Raw genomic sequence first — 20,891 nt, forward strand, 5'->3', positions numbered from 1 at the left:
AAATGTTATCTAGAAAGCAAATAAATTAGTTTATATTTTTATCATATTACTTGATTTCTGGAAGTTTATTGGCCATTAGACTTTTCTCTTCATAATTATATGTAGCCAGAAAATATATTTTACTTACAAAAATAAACATCATAATGGCCCTAAAACTTTTCAGAAATATTTCTCAAAAGGTAATTAATTTAAATAAGTTGATCCTTTTGGTTGTTCTTTTAAAATGTTAGATAGTAAGTTTGATTATTGAATGATACAAAAAGTATATAACTGAACAAAATGAATAAACAGGACATTTGAATTCTCATAGGGGGGACTAAGCCTTAGAATAGAATATTTTAAGTAAAATATTTTTCTGGAGGCATATTACTTAGTGATTGCAATAGTCTGCATATCTAAAATTGGTTTCATGTAATTGTGCTATACAGAAAGTATAAAAATCCTATGTGACCCTACTGTATTCTTTAAGCACTCCAAATCACCAAGGTCACCTAAAAATCCAGCTGACATTTCATGCCTGAAATGATGAGTAGATATTTTATAATTATATTCCACTACTTCATCATTTATTTTTTCTCACTACTTAACCAAGTTTTCACCCAGCTGCTTCACTAAGTGCAATGACTAAATGAGAGTCCACATTCACAAAAAAGCTTCAACTAACTTTTGTCCAAGGCTATAGCCATGAAGTATCAATACTTGGTGATGGGGTTAATATTACAAGAGGTATATGGTAATCCACATGCCCTTGATTTAATGATGTCCCACTTAAAATAATGTAGTCACCCAGATTATATTAAACTAGAGGCCCAGTGCACAAATTCGTGCACAGATGGGGTCTGGCCAGCCCGCCCCAATGGGGCCCAAGGGCTGGACCGGCCTGGGGGGTAGTGGGGGAGGGACCGTGGGCAGTTGGCCAGCTGGCCCCACCCCCGATCGGAGGTGTGGGGCCGATTGGGGGCCAGGCCAGCTAGGGAGGCCATTAGGGCCCAGATCAGGCTGGTTGGCTGCCACAGTGCATGTCATAGCCACTGGATGTTCTGGTCATTCTACCGTTATGGTCACTGGGCTTTTATATATATAGATAGAAAACAGCAAAGATGTCATACACAAGGTTTGGAATTACAATTAATGGAATGAATAGCAGAGGTTGCCTTCTATAATAAAGTTCCCCTGACAAGGAGGTGAACATAACCTAGCTATAATTTCACCAGGCAAAGTATGGGAACAAGTTCAGAAAAACTATAGCTATACTGAAATAAAATTTCAAAAAACAAATTCAAACTAAGTTTGGGGAGAAAAGGCTATAGATGGGATAAACTAACAATTAGTTTCTTTCATTCTAAAAAAAAAGATACCTCATAGCTTGGGTGCTGAAGTGGCCTTATAAGCAATGCGTACACACATACCAGTATTTGGTAGGATGCAATATGAAAAAAAAAATACAATTCACATATATTAAACATGTCAGCAAACTGACATCGAACATGGGACCTGGGGCACAGCTCAGGTTGAGAGACTGTGGGCAATTCACTTCCCTGAGCACCAGTTTATTCCCCTGTAAAATAAACAGATATGATTTTATTCTATATTAAATCTAGCAGCTATAGAACCCAGTTCCAATTATCTTTATTTTCTTTCTCCTTTCCCAGAAGAAACCACTACTGAAAATTTGGTACACAACATGCACTTTTATACACAGTATGTGTTTAAATACAATGTGTAACTTTGATTTGCAAGTTTAAGACGAAAATAAATAATTTTAAACTCTTACAAATGTATATCTATGAATAGTAAATAAGAGTGTTGCCAGATATTCAAGAGTTTTAAAAATGCTGCACTGAACTTTTTAAAAATGTATTTTGATGCACATGTGAAAGAATAACTTTAATGTAAAACCTAAAATAGAATTATTTGGTTATTGACTCTTCCTATCTTCAACTTTATTATATATTACCCCTTAAGTGTTTATTATGATTTACATTCATAAGAAATGCATACTAATAATACCCTGCATTCCTATCAAAATTAAGTAGTGCCAAAACTTAATTTCTGTCATTGTAAGTGCTATAAAATGACAGGAAGGGAGAGAGAAACATTAATATAAAAGAGAATTGACTGCACACACCCCAATCAGGGATTGAGCTCACAATCTGGGCATGTTCCCTAACTGGGAAATGAACAGGCAACCTTTCCGTGCACAGGACTAGGCTCAACCAACTGCGCTATGCAGACCAGGGCGACATGCCACTAATTTCCATTCCCCTAATTATTAATAAGATTGAGCGTGTTTACTTTCCAGTGAGTTTCCTCTTTTATAAGCTGTCATTTCTTATTTATTTTTTATTAAATGTATTGAGGTGACATTGCTCAACATGATCATATAGGTTTCAGGTGTGGGTTTCTATGTATAAGTTGTTGGCTTTCCTTATATATTCTGGGTACTTAACCAGTGATATTTATTGCAAATATTTACTTCTTGTCTGTGATGTATCTGTTCACTTAATTTATGGTGCCTTTTCATATATTCTTAGTTTTAATAAAAAATATCAATAGTTTCCTTCAAAAATTGTCAATTATTTATTTTAAGGCCTTGTTAAAGTTACCCTCCAATATTCAAGCGTAATAAACATACTCTTTTATACTTTCATTTCTAAACTTTTAGATTTTGTGCATTATTTTTAAGTTTTCAATTTCTGGAAGATATAAATATAAGAAATTAGAGCCTTGCCGAAACCGGTTTGGCTCAGTGGATAGAGCGTTGGCCTGCGGACTGAAAGGTCCCAGGTTCGATTCCGGTCAAGGGCATGTACCTGGGTTGCGAGCACATCTCCAGTGGGAGATATGCAGGAGGCAGCTGGTCGATGTTTCTCTCTCATCGATGTTTCTAACTCTCTATCTCTCTCCCTTCCTCTCTGTGAAAAATCAATAAAATGTATTTAAAAAAAAAAAAGAAATTAGAGCCTATAACATTTTATTTTCTACATTGTATTTAATAAAAATTTTATAAAACAAAAACATAAGCCACAAACTTCCACAAATCATACACTACTAGGATATGTGGTGACAAAAGTGATATGGATAGAAAAAGAAGACTCATTCTAAGAGTATTCCAAGTTTAGTTGTCAAAAAATAAAAGAAATTTTATCCATTCATGCAACTAAAATTCATTGAATAATTACCTGCTATATATATGTACACACATATAATATGCATGACATTTATACTATACATATTAATAGCTGCTGTGTATAGGTATTAGTGTGCGTGCGTGTGTGTGTGTGTGTGTGTGTGTGTGTGTGTATGTGCGTGTGTGTGTTTAAGTGCTTGCCAGGAAATGGGACTGTATCAGTTGGGAAAAACAAACATGATCTCTGTTCTCATGGAGCTTACAGTCTAAATAAATAAAAAATACTATCTAAATAATCTCACAAATGGTTGTAAAATTACAGCTACATTACTGAAAAGTGCATGGTGTTCTAAGAATTTAACATAGTATAAAGAAATGACACAAGTTGAAAGAGGAATTTTAGGAAGAAATTGGCTAAAAAAAAAAACAGGAATCAGAGAGCATTTCAGGCAGAGGAAGGAACATGGACAAAGATCACATTATTTTTTACTGTCTGTCTTCCTCCTAATCTACTGATCTAAGCAACAGAACCATCATCATACAGGATTTTTGCTTAGTTTCCCTTGCTCACTTTTCATACATTCAAAATTAGCAATAGTATCTGGCCCACAGTAGAAGTTCAATAAACATTTGAAATCAATTTGTTCAATTTCAACATGTGTTCTTTCATTCTAAAAAACTGGACAGCAAATATGACAGAGCTTATACCCCCAAATAGGCCTTGGCAGAAAGACTCAAAATCGATACAACTAATAACAAAGTTCTATACAAAACCATAACATTTTTGATAAAATCCTATATGCCTAAAAATAAATATAAAATTCCTAATAAAAAATATGTAATACAATAGATACATAAACTATTTTATTAAAAAAAGAAAAAAAAGATGAGCTCAGCCAGTATGGCTCAGTGGTTGAGCATTGACCTATGAAACCTCATGGTTTGGTTCCTGGTCAGGGCACATGCCTGGGTTGTAGGCTCAATCCCTGGTATGGGGCATGCAGGAGGCAGCCTACCAATGATTCTCTCTTATTAGTGATGTTTCTATTTCTCTCTCCCTCTCCCTTCCTCTCTGAAATCATTAAAAAATATATTTTTAAAAAGATGAAAGGTCAATGAAAGGGTATTTCTCTATTGTACTTTGCATTTGCCAAGAGCAATATACTTTGCAATCAGCTATAATTACTTGGTAAAGCTAAATATTAATATGCTAGTGGAAAATCACACATTAACCAACATACACATTTTACTAACATAATTCTCCCTATTTACCCATCATATAGGAGCTAATTCACATTACAGAAAAATGCACTGTAGCAGAACAGACTGTACTTAACTATCTGGGCCAACTAGGTATTGCTCATAACTCAGAGTGTAACAAAGGAAACTCCCAGGCAGGTTAAAGCTGTCCTGGAAGGCTCCAAGGAGTTAGAACTGTAATGACAGCTGAGATTTGCATAAGCAGGAAGGATTCATGCATATACCACATGCGTGAGTGTGCTCTAAGTTACCTGACCTTAATCAAGTGAAAGATCTATGTGTGGATTAGCAGGGTGTGGTGAGTTTACAGAGGGCCTCAAATGCCAGGCAGACAGTTCATATTCCGTGAATAAGAAAAGAGAAACAAAAGAGAGTTTGGAATGAGGAAGTATTATGAGAAAATGCCCATTTAAATACAGTAAAGAAAATGTTTATTGCTCTATGCCAGGGGTCCTCAAACTTTTTAAACAGGGGGCCAGTTCACTGTCCCTCAGACTGTTGGAGGGCCGGACTATAGTTTAAAAAAAAACTCTGAACAAATTCCTATGCACACTGCACATATCTTATTTTGAAGTAAAAAAACAAAACGGGAACAAATACAATATTTGTATTTGCATGTGGCCCGCGGGCCGTAGTTTGAGGACCCCTGCTCTATGCAATATGAATAACATGATTATCAATAAAACATGACAGTCCATTTCTCAGACCTGTTTGAGTACATATGAATCATCTTTGCATAGATTGAGTACAAATACAAATCCTTTAAAGTTCTAAAATGAATGTATTCATGGCCAACATTGTATAAATGCAGTGGACAAGCACACTTTTCATAATCCAATTTTACATGTTATACTTAAATTGCTAAGTAGAGTAACTTAGCCTATTAACAATTGGATGTGAATTTTCTTTTTGGTTGCTCATGGGGAAAATGACATTTACTAGCAAATAACAAGGTTGAAAAACTGACATTAACTCTACAAATTTACTTATCTATAGCCTAATATGCAAATTGTCCCCTCGGAAGTTTGACCGGGAGACCAGAAGTTAGATCGCTCCCTATGACGTGCACTGACCACCAGGGGGTGGCGCAGAAGGCCCTGGCCAGCAGCCGGAAGGCCCTGATCGGCCTTGATTGCCGGCCAGGCCTAGGGACCCTACCCGAGCATGAATTTCATGTAACATAGTTGTGGATCTTCCACCAGAATTAATACACTTGGAAGATATGGCCTCTGTCATTCATTTTCTGTAAATTACTCAATTGTCTAGCATTGTCTCTTGCACATAATGTGTGTTTAGTAAATAAATGATTATAAAAATGAATAAATAATAAATAAATGATGACCTGTGCCTACAAATGCCAATAGCTGAACAATATTAAAGTATCTCTGGCCAAAGAAAAAAATATGAATATACCAACTTCTGTAAACCATAAAGGGCTTCTTAACATATTATACTTCACCCCTGTGATGGTTAAATTGCATGCGTCAATTTGGCCTAGCTATGGTACTCAGTTTTTTGGTCAAACACTCATCTAGATGTTGCTGTGAAAATATTTTATATGTGTGATTACTATTTACAATTGGACTTTACGGAAAGCAGGGTGAAGGCCTGAAGAGCAAAATTAAAGTTTCTTGGAGAAGAAATTCTGCCACAAATTATAACAGAAATCCTGTCTGAGCTTCTAGCCTACTGGCCTGTCCTACAAATATCCAGTCTCCACAATCATGTGAACCAAATTCTTTAACATAAATATTTTCATAGATAAATGATATAGACATATACACCATTAGTTCTGTTTTTATGGAGAGCATAGACTGATTCATTCCTCCCCCTCAAAAAAAAAATGAACTAAAAATACCCACATTATTACAAGAAATGTAGACGAGACAAGTCTATTATAACACATTATACTGCTATACAGTGTATATATATAATATATATGTGTGTGTGTGTGTGTGTGTGTGTGTATGTTTGTACATACACAGGTAAAACAAAGATTGACCCAAGATTTCACTTAATGTCAAATAATACTGTAGCAAAAGCATTTTAATTTGGTAATATTTGAACAGGATTTTAAATTGGTTTTGCCTTCTTCTGTTGAAGAGAAGCATGTAGTCACCACAGAGCCCCATCTTTCCTGACCACACTCTAAATCAGAAGCAGTTATCACTTTTGGACTCCTGGGTTTGCCTAAGTGCTGAGGATTCCTGAGGCTATGCTTACACAACACAAATGATTCACATGATTGCAAAAATTCCTCTCTTCCTACCAGTTTCATCATAAAACACCTAAATCCTGAGTATACATCATTTTCTCTATTGAAACAGTTTTAAGGCAACTTTTCTTTCAGATAGATTAAACACAGTTTTCTACAGGAGGGTTTCATTTCTAGTATTATTAGAAAATTGGCTGTACTCATTTTTAGTCCATAAAATTAATGATGATCATATTATTTGGCATAATTCTAAATATTTAGCAAAGAAATAATTAGTTTTCCTAACAATGAGTTCATTTGAAATGGCTACAGAAAACCTTGCTTCACTCATTTTGTACTCTCTAAAAATCCTTTCTTTTAGATCTAAGTTATTTTGAATCCATATTATTTCCTCTAAGGTATATAACTAGGTTCCCAAAGGGAAAATCACTAAGAATTAGAGCTTTTCATTTTTTAGTTCATAATTGGAACATTCCTGCTAGCATTGGGTAAAAGAAAAAAAAAACACAGAAAAACATATGACCTACAGGATAAATAATATATACATTTCAAAAATGTGAATGGTAGAACTACAAAGTGAAAATATTCCCCCAAAGACTTCACAACCATTTCCTATGTCATGCACTTGAAATACATAGAATTTCTGACCAAAAGATAAACTATGAAATCTAAACTATTCTTGGAATGTCCTAATAAGAGGAGATATAAACATGTACACAAACTACCAACATCATGTAAAAGTGGTGAATAAGTCAATATCACACCAGTGACAGGATGGATTACATATAAGCAGAAGTGTTTTTCTAAATGATGTAGTCAATCGTTGCCACATTGGACATTCAGAGCAATGATGTGTGTGAGGATAGAGTAGTGGAAACAAAAGCACACTTACTCTTTATGGCTGTCCAGAAAGTCCCTAATACGGCTATAAGAAGACAGAGAAAGGAAATTTACCAACTTCTATTCTCATCAAGGACCGTGGATAATATGGGTACTGCAAGTGGAGCTAGACTTTATGCTTCAGGAATGAAAGAATTCTGCCAGCATCACATGGACTCAGATTTGCAGACATTTCAAAATGTGGATCTGGAAAATGATAGGAGATGACATATTCCAGAGGCCTTAGAAAATGAATGTGGAGTGGGTGTTCCAAATTCTAGTTTGAGGAAGTGAAAAACCAGATTCTCCTTTGACCCCCATTCTCCACATCAATGTGTAGTACTGCTGCTTCTTGCTTTCTTACACTTTGCAGATCCCCCCATGGCCATGTTATATGCCTTTTCTTTTTCTTTTCTTTTCTTTTTTTTTTCATGACTTTTAGCCATTTTAGGTTACTCAGTTTCAAGTTAAGAAAAAAAAATCAGGCTATAAAAAAGCCATGGAGAGCAATATTCAAAGTAAACCAAAATATGATTCAGGACAGTGGCTGCTAGCACGAGAGTACCTCACATAAAATGGACAAAATTCAAGTCACTCTTTATTCATTCATTTATCAATTACTGAGGATCCTCACATCGCTGATTGAGATCAGCTGTTTGAAAAATGAGAATAAAATACAAAATCCCTGGTCTCACAGAGCTCACGATCTAGTAGGCATGAAGAACAAGCAAGAGTCAATTGCGATACTTTAAGTGGAGATTTGACAGTGATGTACACAGGTTGTTACTAGAATTCAGAACAGGCATCTTGCATGGGGGTTGGGGAAGGCTTCCTTGAATTTATATTTGAATTGAGCCTTGAAGGACCCACTGGAATAAACCAAATGATAGAAAGTTAGTCACTCCAAGTGAATAATGTAGTCTGCCAACAGCAGGAGTGGGCAACCTTTTAGTGAGTGCGTGCCAAAACCAGCAAAATCTCTGACTCAAAATTCTTCTGCATGCCAACCCTAATTTTTTGAGAACATGTTACGCCTGCTTGATATCTCTTAAGGTGTATGTATGTGAAGAACTTTGAAGAAATAATAAAATTCATTCGAGCGACAAAAACACAGTATATGATAATGAAAAATACATTTATTTTTTAATGTATACATGTACACTGATAGTCCAACAGAAAATTTTATGACTCCATTTGATATTATCAGTGGGACTTTTGCTGCTGCATCACTGATGACAGAGATTTTACATCAGGTTTATATTTCATGACCTTCAGAGATATGCACGAGCTACTACTTTCATCCGTCAGGCTACTCCTATGACAAGACTTAACAAAATTCATCACGGAGAACAAAGATTCACAAGCATATGTGGATGAAACCAAAACACTGGCAGGATCTAGGAAGGCAGGGAGAGTTAAGGCAGAGGCATAGAAATTGCTCTTCCCCTCTCTCATCAATCCATGTCTATGGTCTTTAAGATAACTTGTTATGTAAAATTATTTATTTATCTAAGATGCACCTACACTGAATTTATCTGAAAAATAAAAAAGTCAATATTAAGAAAAAAATTGTAAATGGAAGATTATAAGAGAGGGTTTTGTGTGCCAGCAAAAGTTACTGGCGTGCCATGTTTGGCATGCATGCCAGGGGTTGCCCACCCCTGCCCTAGGATTAACCCTACCCTCACCCCCCAAAAGGCAACAAAATGTGTTACACAATTTTGCAAGAGTTCAGCAGGAAATCTAGTACCCTGGATAGCTCCCTGTCATCAAAAGTGATTGGAGAGACTGAGGTCTGGCAGACTGGAAGAGAGAAGAGAGGATCCCCAGAACTTCAGTTACTAATTTATACTAAATCCAAAGAAAAAAAAATCTAAGGATTTCAAAATACTTCATCCATTCCTTTACTGCATTAGATCTCCGAGGCTGTGTGTCTTCTCTACCATCATCCAATGAACCTGGCTTTCCTTAGAAATATCCTGACAGGCAACTTCTTCCTTCACTAAACAGCAGTATAGAGTCTTTATAACTTACTGTTTTAAGAAGCACTTAAACCTGAGACCCTGAAAATTCCCCCAGAGATGCATCATATTACACTTTCCCTCCAATCAACTTAGACCCTACATTTACACCTTGAGGTATCCTGTAGGTGTACCTACAGGTGTACCCAGGCATTGCCCTGACAGGGAATCAAATTGTGACATCCTGGCTCATAGGTCATGCTGAATCACTGAGCCACACTGGCTGGGCTGAAATAAGTTACTCAGTCCAGATCTCTAATATGAGTTTGGTTTAGAAAGTGCCTTCTTTACCTAACCTGGAAGAATTTTCAGGGTCTCAGGTTTAAAGAAATTGGTAAGGAAATCGCCTCCTTTATCTAACCTTCTCATCTGATGTTTCTGGGATATTTGCATGCTTTTTTGACTTCATGTCTTTCTTAAGTATCCTAAAGAAGACTGGATGTTAGAAAGGAGAACTTACTAAACATATTTTATATATTTAAACTTAATGCTCTGGCAGTTTGCATAACTATAAACAAAAAATAACCAAACAAGCAAAAATCAAGATAGTTTCTAGAGAAAGAATTGCCTAGAATGTTTAAGCCTACATTTGCACATATTTTTGCCATGTCTTTATTCATGTATACTTGTTTGGTTTTATTTATAAACCTAATATAGGTTTGTGATAAATTGTTTTCTGCTGTTGTCCAAAACAAACAATAAACACAGAAACCACACACACAATAATAACAAATCATTAACAGAATCACAGTATTTACCCATTTCTGTGAAACAGCTAATTGCAGTGAATAGGCAAATAAATCTGACGTGCTCGTCTAAATTTGGTTGATAAGAAAGATGTATCACTAAGTCTCCCACAAGAGTTGAATTAGGGGAGTACACCTGGCTTAACAATCACTTTTTGAACAAACACAGGCATACTGCTAGTTTTCGTTAATGAATGATAAAAAGTGGAGAAGGCGTTATACCTTCTGGAATATGTTTCTTCAGCTGTTCTACATTCCAAACATATCATGTACAAAGAAGGTTATGATGGAGAATAGAGAAGAGCCAGATAATCTGGAAATTAACTGACTAAACAAAGAGAAACAGACAAATCCTAAAAATATAATGAGCACATTATGCAAATACTAGAGGCCCGATGCACGACATTCGTGCACTGGGGGGGGGGGGGGGGGGGGGGGCGTGTTTCGGGGAGCAGGCCTAAGCCGCAGTCGGACATCCTTAGTGCTGCCACAGAGGCAGGCTGCTGCGCTCACCAACCATCAACCTGGCACTGACCACCAGGGGGCAGCTCTTGCGTTGAGCTTCTGCCCCCTAGTGGTCAGTGCGCATGATAGTGACCGGTCATTCCCTCGATTTGTCGATTTGCATATTACCCTTTTATTATGATGATTTGTATACACATATCACATTTGGGTACTAAACAAGACATGGAAAATGTATATTTCATTTATTGTGGATTATGCTGTTTGGGAACCATAGGACGTGCATTCTTTTTTAAACAGAATGGCTTATACATAATAAGCATTTACAAATGTTTGTTGTAAGTGATGGTGAATGAGGTAGCTCTATAGTGGGGCATAGACATGTAAGGGGAGATTACATGTAGCAAAATGAGGCATCTCTAGTGATGGGTGGAACCCAGAATTAGACTTGTACTTAGTGTAGGAAGCACTATGAAAACTTAGCTGTAAATAACTCCAAGAAGTCCAGCCAGCCTGAGTGTCTGGGGTATGGCAATATGCCATAAGTCACTGGCACCACAGAGGTCCAAGAGTGAGTACTGGAAATTTAGCATGCCTCTAGGAGCTGGCAATGTTTAAAGATCCAGGAAAGTGGTATTTTGTGGGCAGTCTCCTGCTATATAAAGGAACTCCGGAAATGAGATGGTTTTAGAGGGAGAAGCCCAGTCTTTAAAGACATGAAGAAGGTCCTGTCAAAAGGGCTTTGCTCAAACACTGGGGGAAATGGTGATATTGGGTAATTTCTCAAGAGGCAGGGGAAAATATTAGGTGAGAAATCAGTTTTAGTTACAAGAAAGAAGCACTACTATAAATATGTTATATTGTAGTTGGGCATCAATGGCTTAATGTTAAGTCCCAAAGTGTTGGGCTAGACACAGGTCAATTTTCCCACTACATAGAGGGACTGGTCCTGAATAAGGGGCATGGCTGAGGCTCCAGTTAGTGATTAAGTTTTCCAACAATGAAAACAGATTCTGACAACAGCTACAAAATAGGCCATACTCAGTTAAAACAATCATTATTTTCTTCCTGATATTAGGCATCTACTGTTATTCACATTGTGGACTAATATACTCACATTATAAAATATATAAGTTTGCACATTCACAATATTAATAACCCCAAATAAAGGTGACCACCCGAATTAAGAGAATTAGGGGATAAGGGAGAAAGAAGAGAAGAAGATAAAAGAGAGAACAGAAAAGAAAAGTAAGAAAAAAAACAAACAAAAAAGGAGTGCAAAAATAGAATTGGGAAAAAAGAGGGGGGAAAAAAAGAGAGCGAAAAAAGAGAATGAAGTAGAAGCGGGGAAGAGACTATTGGTATGAGGAGCAATAAGTTTGCACATTTAGTCTACTAGAGGGGTTCAGAATAATCAAAACTTTAACTCTCTGATTGTCCATTGACGTCTACAGAATCAGTCTTTAAATATTTCCTTTTCTCCAAACATTTGAACATTGATTAAACTCACATTTAAATTAATGAGTTGAAGAATAAAAGCCAAAAGAAACTAAACTGGTATTACCATATGACATTTCCTTCGCATCGAAGACAGCATGGGTTAATAGACTGTACCTATGATCAACTCTGCTTAAGCAAGATATTCAAAGCGGATTGAAACTTTCCAGAAGATAAGTTGCATATCTCCAAATATGGAAAATATCTAATGTTTGAACGCCCTCTACATACAAGCACCTATTCTTAAAAGTATACTTGCTTAGGTTTTACATTTCCATTAATGACTTGGAATATTCTGAACAGATGGGTAAGGAATTTTGCTTGCATGGCACTGAGGGTGCACAATGTCGGTGCTGAAAAGAACAATAAGAAGCTGAAAGCTTCAGCCTTGCAATTCCTTCATCACTTGTTCTGGTTACATGGGAAGCAAGAACATTCTCACTGAATATGGTGGCAACAGGTCAGGTAATGCACAGACCGTGCTGGGCCCTGAGTTAAATCAGGAACATAGCCTCAGTTTCCTCATCTCTAAAATATGTACAAAAATATGTTTATAATTTTTGATAAATCACATGGCATAACATATAAACTGCTTATCATGGAGGAAGTGTTCAGCACATTATGGCCATTACTGTTGTTAATAAAAAATGTCATCACTCTGGCCAGGTGCTCAGTTAGTTGGAGCGTCATCTCATACACCAAAAGGTGGAAGACACAGCCTTCACATTTCACTGTAAATACTCTAGGTCTATGGTAGGCAAACTGCGGCTCGCGAGCCACATGCAGCTCTTTGGCCCCTTGAGTGTGGCTCTTCCTAAGTCTTAGGAGTACCTTAATTAAGTTAATAACAATGTACCTACCTATATAGTTTAAGTTTAAAAAATTTGGCTCTCAACAGAAATTTCAATCGTTGTACTGTTGATATTTGGCTCTGTTGACTAATGAGTTTGCCGACTACTGCCTAGGTCATTGTTTCTCAAACTTAAGAGGGCATAAGAATCACATAGAGGACCCCACCCCAGAACCCATCCCAGAGTTTCTGATTCAGTCAGTCTGTGGTGAGACTGGCATTTTAACAATTCACTGGTGCTCTGCTCAGGGAACCATATTTTGAGAAATACTACTCTAACTTAAGAATTTGCCATTAGATAGTAAGATGATTCCTTAAAAATTACCTTTCGGTTTTTTTTAGTTTCAGAACAAAGTCATGGCATTCAAAATTTTAATCAGCTAAACTGAAATTTAAAAATTGTTAATACAGTGTAAGTAATGCAAAACCAAAAGCTATGTTTTAAATTAATCGAGGCACAGAGCCACAGTTTGGCCAAACAACAAGCTTCATCTGTCAATTATCTAAACCAGTGGTTCTCAACCTTCCTAATGCCTCGACCCTTTAATACAGTTAGTTCTTCATGTTGTGGTAACCCCCAATTTCATTGTTACAAATTGAACATAATTAAAGCATAGTGATTAATCACAAAAACAATATGTAGTTATATATGTGTTTTCCTATGGTCTTAGGCGACCCCTGTGAAAGGGTTGTTCGACCCCCAAAGGGGTCGAGACCCACAGGTTTAGATTCTAAAGAGAAAGTTTTTAAAAATTGTTTAATATCATATCACAGAACCTAGTATGAATTTTTGACCACCACTGTTTATCTGGCATTTTATTTAGCCAGAATAAATAATTTAAAAATTGCAATATGATCACTGTAAAATAAAAACTAATAATATCTTGGTACTGTATCCATTGCAATTTAGATTAGTCGGTTTTACATTTTTTTATTATATTTAGTTTAAGCTACACATTGAAGTATACATTTGTTATAGTGTTTTTCATTAATCTCCCCATCTTTTTTCACTGCTTATCCCAGCCCAGACTTTATGTTTTATTGTTAACTGACAGTCATGCATAGTGAAGATAATATATTTTTGATAGAAGTGTACATTTGCAATATAAAGCCAACAGATTTTGTCATTATCCAATAGGGAAATCATACTGAACTGTCAGTCATACAGTAGGAGAGATTACATTATCAAAGTGATACACTTATGACAAACCAAACTTCTCAAACCAAACTCAAAAGAGACCAATTAACAGATAGTCTGGTTTTACTCTAACTTGGAAATCCTCCCATTCCTGCACAGATATGAAATTAGTGACTTATAGGTTTTTCACTTTTGTAATAACTCTTATCTATTCAATCAACAAAATATATATGAAACTTTTAATTCAACTAACCTGAAAGTAATTGTATTGTTATTTATTGATAGTCATATCCAATATTTATACCATTTCTTTACTATCACCATAACATACTTTTGGGGAGTCATATTGAAAGACAGGCTAAAAGTCAATTCAGATGTTTCCCTTTGTATTCTTATAATGAAGAAATGCATTTTAAAATTTTTATGTATTTTGAAACATAAATATATTTACAAAGAAAAATTAACTAAGTTCAGAATGCTGAGAGAAGATATGTTTCTATTACTAATACAATCTATTTACCAGAAGATAGTTACAATATCTTTAAAATTATTGCTACAATATTAAAATAGTTTCCCACAATTCCTTCATGGGAAATAATGTAAGAATAGATTAACTATTATATGGATGAATGTTAATATTTAAAATAAAAATATTATAGAAAACATGTTGTTTAATGAGCTATACATTATATATGAAGAATATAATATTAAGCATTCAATGAGTAAGTATTGTCTACAAATACATGTCAAGCATTTTTTCCATTAAAAGGCAATATAAAGTCAAAGATGTGTTTTCTAAGGCACAAAATATGTACTGACAATTCATTCCAAGAACAGAGTACACAGAATGTTGTACATCAAAACAGACTCACCCTGCACTTGGCACAACAAATTCAAGTGCAATAGCTAAATCTATTTCAAAACAAACTTATCTTCACTATCATATCTTTTGTTCTTTTCTATAATTCCAAGAGACTTGCATCTTGTACCTCATATTCTCATCCATAAACCACTAATCCTATTTATCCTTTAAGATCAAGACCAGGCAAGTCTGTCTACCCCAGAAGCCTTTTCAAACAAAACCCGGTATGAAATGTTATTATCATGCTCTGAACTCCTGCAGCCCTCATTAGACATGCCATCTCTTATTGCCACGAGTTGTTAACTCTGTCCAAGCATAGGCATCAGATTCCTCCCAAATGGAGAGTAAGCTCCTGAAAGGCAGAGAGCTCGGAAGTCATGTTCTCCACAATCCTTCAGTAGCGCCTTGCACATGATAGGCCGTCTATTTTGAGTGTACGTTGAATAATAAAATGCAATAATGAGTACTATATATAAAACATCATACATTTCCATTTTCTACTTCATGAATTTGATGTAAATTTACATCCTACAGTATAAATAATGCATCATTAAAATAAATAGTTGCCGATTCTCTGAGTGTCAAAAAACAAAATATATCCATAAATATGACTTTTTGATAATTGTATAATACAGTTTATCAAGTACATTGTAAAATTCCCCGTTATTTCTCCTACACTGCAATGATTCAGGAAAGTTAATGTAACAACACTCAGTGGGGCTCTAAGTCTACATCCGAAGGTAATATATAAAACCGCACATGCTCCATATTGAAAATGTATTTCAAACCAATATGAACATAACCGAATCAAAATAACAAATCCTTAACTCCGCTCTGCCTTCAAAATGAACAGGACTGGTAAGGAAGTGGTAAGCTACTTTCACACTGGGAAAAAGAAAAAAGAAAAAACTAAAACGGTTGGCATGTTTTGATCAAAATAAGATGCTCCCTAATTAATATCAAAGATAGACAAATCACTCTGACAATAGATTGACCAGTTTACTTCTCTTTCTTCTCAATGAAATTATTGAAGGGGTAGTTGCAACATGGAACTTCAGTGTTATAAAGACTGTGCTTGGCCGGCATGCCTTTGAGATATACCAATTTAAAACAATAATGACCCTGTTCTAGCACCTCAGTCACAACCCAGTCATCGACTCTGTAAAAGCACAGGCTGCTAACTTTTAGGAACAAACATAAACTTGTTAAAGCTTAGTTGGTAGACACTGTCCCAAGTCATATCTAAGCTTCAAGTTATGTCTCTGGAATTTGTACTTATTAAAAAGCAAATAGAAAGAGAAACAGAAACAAACTGTGTTGTAGCCTAAGTTAGTAGAATTTTAGATCGTCTCTTAAAAGCTGGCTTTGGGTCAGTAGTAATCAATATAAACCCAGCGAGGTGTCTGCTTCTCTTTCCTCCCAACATTTTTAATAAAAACATCTTTACAGTAAAATGTGTGTACATCATTTTTAATAGCCCTTCTTAGGTGCAGGCGTGGACGGCATGTGTTACATTTCAGTGGGAAGGTATTCAACTGTAAAGATATTAGAAATGAAGCTGTTGAAATCAAGTAGGTACTTTGTCTTGTGGTCCTACTGATGGCTTGAAGAGTTAAGAGGAGTAGAGAATAAGTACAAAAACATGAAAGGGCACGAGATTTTCTAAGCAGCATTTTTTTTCCACCTGTCTAAAAAACAAACAAAACAAACACAAGTGATTCACTTCGTATTCCAGGTCCCACGAGAGAAGGTGGAAAAGCAAAATTGCTGCTAATTCTGAGAAAAATGAGGGAAGAGATGGGAGAGGGGGAGAGCGTAAAGCGCCAGATACACTGAAAGAAACCCCGAGAAATTTCACAACTCTTTACCATAAATAGCCTTTCTGCTCACTCGGGATACCTCCTCCCTGACATCAGCAAGGCTCAGCCCCGCGCGCAGCGAGGCACCATTCACAAATCCCTCCGACAGCCCTCCGCGCACCCTACCCCAGGCGGACCGCGCGGGGGTCCCAGGAAACAAGCCCCAAAACATGCGGGCCCAAGGGGCCACCTGCGGTTTCGGCCCAGAACTGATTTTATTTTCCGGTGAAACAACGCACAGACTAGTCAGCAGCGCGAACGAACACACACACACACACACACACACACACACACCCTCCCGAGCCCTGGACGCGCCACCACAAAGCAATTTGTTCCCACTAAGTCGCTGCTGTTCCTGCGCCGCTGGGGAGGGTCTCGCCTCCAACCCGGGAAGCCAGCGCCAGGGGACCAGCGGGCGGGGGCCGGAGGCCGTCCCGGCCCAGCACTGCGGGAAGCCCCGCGATCCCCGCCCCCTCTACCCCCTTCCCTCCCGGCCGCCGCCCCCTCCCAGCGCCCGCAGCCCGGCCGCCTTACCTGCGGGACGCGGGCGGAGAGGGAGGGGGTGAGTGGAGCCTGCGCCAACTCCTGCCTCCTCGGCCGGCCACGCTCCACGTCGCCCGGGAGCGGAGGCTGCGGCCCGGGGCGCAGAGCGCCGGGGAGTACGAGTGCCAGGCCACGCAGCGCCGGGAGTCACGGGCCAGTGGCTATCGAGCCGTGCGTCTCCCTCCCCGCCCGCCCGCCAGGCCAGGTCTCCGCGCGGCGCACGCCGGGCCCGCAGCCGGCGCCCCGGGCCTGGGCGGGGGCTGCTCCGCGGCGGCCCGGCCCCGCGCGGTCACCTGCCGGGCGGTCACCCTGGCGTCCGCCTGGGGCAGCGGCGACCCGACGCGCGACCCTCAGGGCGCGGGGGTCCCGGGGGCGTTACTACCTGAGGGCTCCGCGTCGCTTGTTAAGGCTCCTCCCGGGCACTCGGGGATTTATGTCTTCGGGGCACGGGGGCGTCTTGCCTGGACCCCCTCCTCCGGCCGCCCTCCCTTCCTTCCTTCCTCCTCGGCTGTCGGGCTCCTCTCTCCTCCCCCAGGTGCACGGAGTCGCGCCGCCTTATCTAATAATCCTCCTGCTCCTCTCGCCCGCGCCAGCGGAGCTGCTCCGCCTGGGCCACCGCTTCCCAGTCGGTCATGGTGCTGGGAGCGAGGCGAGCGAGCGAGCGAGGCGGATTGGCAGTCTGTCGGCGACTATTTGCGGGGAGAGAGAGGAGAGCCGAGCCAGGGGAGGGATGTGGGGAGGCGCCTCCAAGTGTGTGAGCGCGCGGAGTGTGACTGTGTGGGGAGCCCGGGAGCCACCTCCCCAACAGGCGCCCTTCCCACTGTGCGGAGGGCGGCGGCGCGCGCGCCCTTTAAAGGGGTGGGGGGGGCGGGGCGGGGCGGCGCCGGGCCAACTGCGGCCGCGGGTTTCCACGCGCGCATACTCTCGCCTTAACGCGTGCACACCCCTGCCGGCCCGTGCTGAGTTTTCATTTCAGGGGACGCCGTCTCTGACCGTGCTGACTTGGCTTTCCCCGGAGCCCAGCCTTGTGCTCCAGTGGAATCCGAGTGCACGAGCAGGTCCAGAGAGAATAAGAGGGGGAGGCTCACGCTCAGCGAAGGGATCCCGGGGATGCTGAAAAGGCACGGTCTCCGTCCTCTGCAAACCACCGCTGTTATCTTCTTTCTCTTCCTCCGCCCCGGGAGGAAATTGTGAGGCTCTTTTCACTCTCACCCAGCCTATTCACATCCTGACAGGTCTCTCTTCCCTTCGGGGCTTCTGTCCTCAAAGCAGGTCACACCTTCCAGGAACCATTTACAGCAATCAGTTCTTCTGTGGGATAATGAAAGCATGGGCACTGTGACCCGGAGTGAAACTTGGGTTACTACACAGAAGGCCCTGGACAACAAGGGAATTACAAACAGAACCCGTTACCACCTTCACCTGGTTTGACTGATGGCCCCCTGGAGAAAAGTTGCCAGTTTAGAGATGGAGAGGACTTCTGATGCATGGTGCTGTTGCATTCTTAATTTGTTTTCCCCGCCAGAGCCGGTTTGGCTCAGTGGATAGAGCGTCGGCCTGCGGACTGAAGGGTCCTGGGTTCGATTCCGGTCGAGGGCATGTACCTGGGTTGCGGGCACATCCCCTGTAGGAGATGTGCAGGAGGCAGCTGATCGATGTTTCTCTCTCATCGATATTTCTAACTCTCTAACTCTCTCCCTTCCTCTCTGTAAAAAATCAATAAAATATATTTTTTAAAAAAATTTGTTTTCCCTGGATCCTCTCTCCCATTGCACTGTCTGATTTCCCAGGTTTACACTGGGTCCTGAACTATTTCCCATCTATCTCCTTCTTTATCTCCATTCCTATATACATGCATTTATGTCTTGAGCAGGCAGTACAGCAGATGGAGTGCATTTAACTGTGTGTTGGTGAGACATTTTTAAAATGTATTTTATTGATTTTTACATAGAGGAAGGGAGAGGTGTAGAGAGTTAGAAACATCAATGAGAGAAACATGGATCAGCTGCCTCCTGCACGCCACCTACTGGAGATGGAGCCTGCAACCCAGGTGCACGCCGTGACCAGAATCAAACGGGGACCTTTCAGTTCGAGGGCCAATGCTCTATCCATTAAGCCAAACAGGTTAGGGTTGTGAAACATTTTTAAACCCATTATGTTGGCGTGTGGGACCATATCTAGATAGATAATACATCCCCAGTGTTAAGTTTGTACACCTGACAACACATCCCTTGTACCTTAACTAGCCTCCAGCCCAAATTACAGGATCTTTGTGATCTGGCACATTACTGTATCAGAAAAGTGTACAGGAATCAAGCGATCTGTCACTTTCAAAGTTGTGTGTGTGTTGGGGAGGGGGGTGGTTAGGGATGTTTTCTAAATAATGTGATTGGCCATGATCTGACTTCAGAAATGTGAATCAATTCGGTGTAAAATCAAGGTGTATTTTTGAATGAGTGTTAGCAGTTATTGTGCATTTAGGCATGGGAACAACCCTGCTTTTGGGAGACAACTGTGGAAAACTCTTCTTATTTATTTTTTTCACAAATGTGACAAAGGAAACCTAAGAATATTAAGGAGGCTAGCAAGGTGATGGAAAGGTTGACAACTCGGTTATTATATCTTCTCTCATTATTAGTAGCTCCTGACCATTGCTATGTCTTTAGGTTTTTCACACTGATTTTTTCTTTTCCCTGATTCCTTTATGTCTACTATAAAGAGTTTAGAGTCTGTTTAAGTCCATTAAAAGTGGCTTAAGCATATAAACAAGAATGGGCAGCAAGTTGGAACAAGTGGACAAATATATGAATAACAAATATAGGATGCTATAGCTTCTTTGATTAAGCATTGGAAAATGGATGCACTAACAAAAGATGTTGGGGTTTAAAGTGTATGCTCACATTTTTTAAAGCTATTATTATTTATTCAATTTCACAGATCAGAAATGTCAGGTTTGGGGATGGTAGTTAGTTAACCTTAGATCACATACAGGTCAAGTGATGAGGCTGGAACTCAACCTTGGTCTGTCTTACTCTACTGTTCATACTGCCATTCAGAAATCTTGGCTTAGTTGAAAATCTTAATAGTTTCTTTAGAGCTTTTGGTAATCATGAAAAAGCTGATCTATTATCTTTTGGCATTTTTCTATTGCAGGAGGGGTTTATAAATGTTCATTTCTAAGATTAGGTGAGGACTTAGGAAGTCCTAGCTAAGACTTATAGATGAAAAAAAGTTAGGAAACTTTTCTTCAAAGTCCTTATTAAAGAATGTCACTATCAATGCAAAATGGATTTTTTAGAAGAGATATTCCTGATCTGAACGTTTGCACTGAGCAAATAAATATTTGGTTTATTTAAGAGCTGTAAACAGAAATTTTTTTTAAAGTTTTATACCCCTTTAAGGGTGGCACTCAATTATATTGGGCAAGTT

The 20,891-nt window shown here is 39.1% G+C and overlaps 1 protein-coding gene across 4 annotated transcripts in view; it reads right to left on the minus strand.

The window, feature by feature from the left end:
* The window catches only part of CCSER1 (coiled-coil serine rich protein 1), a 1,176,231-nt gene extending 1,158,099 nt beyond the window's left edge, over positions 1–18,132 (minus strand). For all 4 annotated transcript variants that reach the window (XM_070392710.1, XM_070392707.1, XM_070392715.1 and 1 more), the window contains exon 1: positions 17,845–18,132. The gene's annotated coding sequence lies outside the window, so the exon portion shown is untranslated. The remainder of the gene's footprint in view (positions 1–17,844) is intronic.
* Between the last annotated feature and the right edge of the window lie 2,759 nt (positions 18,133–20,891).

The sequence above is a fragment of the Myotis yumanensis genome, unplaced genomic scaffold (assembly GCF_028538775.1).
Source record: "Myotis yumanensis isolate MYYU_CA2020_CCGP unplaced genomic scaffold, mMyoYum1.0.hap1 SCAF_1, whole genome shotgun sequence".
NCBI classification, from domain to species: Eukaryota; Metazoa; Chordata; class Mammalia; order Chiroptera; family Vespertilionidae; genus Myotis; species Myotis yumanensis.